Below are 1,953 nucleotides of genomic sequence, written 5' to 3'. Positions count from 1 at the left end.
GCCAGTCGAAGGGCGGAGGATGGACGCGCAGCGGGGTGTCCGGCCCGAACTCCGCCCGCCCTCCCAACGGCGTGCACAGCTGGGCTCCCCGCCTCGGAGTCCTGGCCCCGGCCCCGAGCCGCGCGCGCTCCCCGTGGACCGCGGCCCCCGCCCCGCTCCTCGCGCCGGGACACTCACCTCCCAAAGTCGCCCACGCGTGCCCAGTTCCGTCGCCAGATCGAGGCGCCGGAAACCGACGCGGGGGCAGCTGGGAGGCCTCAAGGCGCATGCGCCACGGCCAAGGCTGACGACCACACTGCCCACCGGCCCCCCCCACCCGAAGCAGAAGGCCGGCCCGACGCGGAGCCTGCCCTGTCCCCAAGGGAGGACCAGTGAGTGGGGACGGTGCCCAGACCTGCCAATCAGAACCCCGCGACGCGTGTGCGTCACGCCCGGACGCCAGCCCCACGTCGCCTCGGTGTCCTCCTGAAGTCCTCGCCGGGCCCCGAGGGGCGGGAGGGGAGTCGTCCACTTCCTGTCCAGCCGAGGCAGTACGTGCCGCGCCGCGGAAGGAGCTGCTGCTGCGCCCTCTCCTCCCTGGCCCTTTCGGTGCCACAGGCTCGCTCTGGGGCACACCCACCTCCAGCCTTGGGGGCCGTCCGAGCCCTTAGCGGCTAGTGGGCAGTTGAGCCCCAGCCAAGGGCTCCCGGAGAGGACACGGCTATCTGCTTCATTGGTTGCTGTGTGCAGAAACTTAATGGCGCGGGAACAAAGGAGCTAAGAGCTTCCTGGGAAATACCACGCGTGGGGGCGCCGAGTTGCCATTTCCCGTGGCGGGCGGGCCGGCCGGCCAGGAAGGACCCCGTGGTTCCCCACTAGCCATCCCAAGTCTGGAGGGCTCTGCAGGAGGAAGGCCTTATTCGAGAAGCTCGCCTTTCACGTATTTGGACCCACTCCTGTCTTGTCCACAGTCCCACCCAAAGACCTGGGCTTCCAATTTTATGTTCAGAAAGACTTTTGTCTTTGCTTTTTTAAATATATGATGCTTAATATGTTGTTTGGTGCCATTTAGAAAAGGGAATTAAGAACGTGTAGAAAATTCCAGCTCTTAATGTTTGGTGCCCTTTAGAAAAGGGAATTAAGAACGTGTAGAAAATTCCAGCTCTTAATGTTTGGTGCCATTTAGAAAAGGGAATTAGGAACATGTAGAAAATTCTAGCTCCCTAACTGCTCAGATGTCCCCCAACTCTGTGTAACCAGCTCCCCCATGTCTCCGTTCTGCACTTTCGCTTCCTAACACTCATCACTGCCTGATAACATACCTGTTATGCTTTGCTCCCACTTTTTGACTACAGACTCCCTGAGGGGAGACCTTTGCCCCACCCCAGAATTGCTCCAGGGATAAGGGAAAGGCTTGAGTGAATGAAGGCAAAAGACATTCCTAACCCAGGAAGAAAAAAAAAGTACTATTAATATTTTATTTTATTCTGTGCTCTCGCAGTTCTACATCTATGAATATATTTCTAATACAAACCTAGAGTCGTGTTTTGTTGACTCACTAGTCTGTCGAAGATATTTTTCTAGTATTTATCAATAAAATTCTTCCGCTTTGCAAGTTTGAAAGAACCGATACGTTTGAATTGGGGTGTTGGCAAAGAATATTGACAATACCACGTGGCGTGCCAGAAAAATGAACCATCTGTCTTGGACAAAGTACCACCGGGATGCTCTTAGAAGCCAGTCTCACATACATTGAGTGTCATCAGGACGTCATCCTTGGTAGATTCCACAGAAGGGAAGATGATCTTCCACGAGATGGACTCACACAAAGTGGGCAACCGTGAGCTCACACTTGGCAAGGAGTGAGGATGGTGGGCTGGGCTGGATTTCAGTGCTTTGTACATAGGATGGCAATGAGTCAGAATTGACTGGCCAGCTGTGAATTCAGGGGGTTATTTTGGGGACTGAGCCAAA

General features: G+C 55.7%; 1 protein-coding gene across 1 annotated transcript in view; it reads right to left on the bottom strand.

Annotated features, from left to right (window-relative positions):
- LOC101646687 (zinc finger protein 205-like) overlaps positions 1 to 224 on the bottom strand; it is an 8,502-nt gene extending 8,278 nt beyond the window's left edge. The window contains exon 1 of the mRNA XM_030884385.2: positions 178 to 224. The gene's annotated coding sequence lies outside the window, so the exon portion shown is untranslated. The remainder of the gene's footprint in view (positions 1 to 177) is intronic.
- Between the last annotated feature and the right edge of the window lie 1,729 nt (positions 225 to 1,953).

The sequence above is a fragment of the Echinops telfairi genome, unplaced genomic scaffold (assembly GCF_000313985.2).
Source record: "Echinops telfairi isolate 266 unplaced genomic scaffold, ASM31398v2 ScPeMD7_5;HRSCAF=22, whole genome shotgun sequence".
In the NCBI taxonomy this organism is placed as follows: Eukaryota; Metazoa; Chordata; class Mammalia; order Afrosoricida; family Tenrecidae; genus Echinops; species Echinops telfairi.
This window is presented reverse-complemented; position numbering and strand designations above follow the sequence as displayed.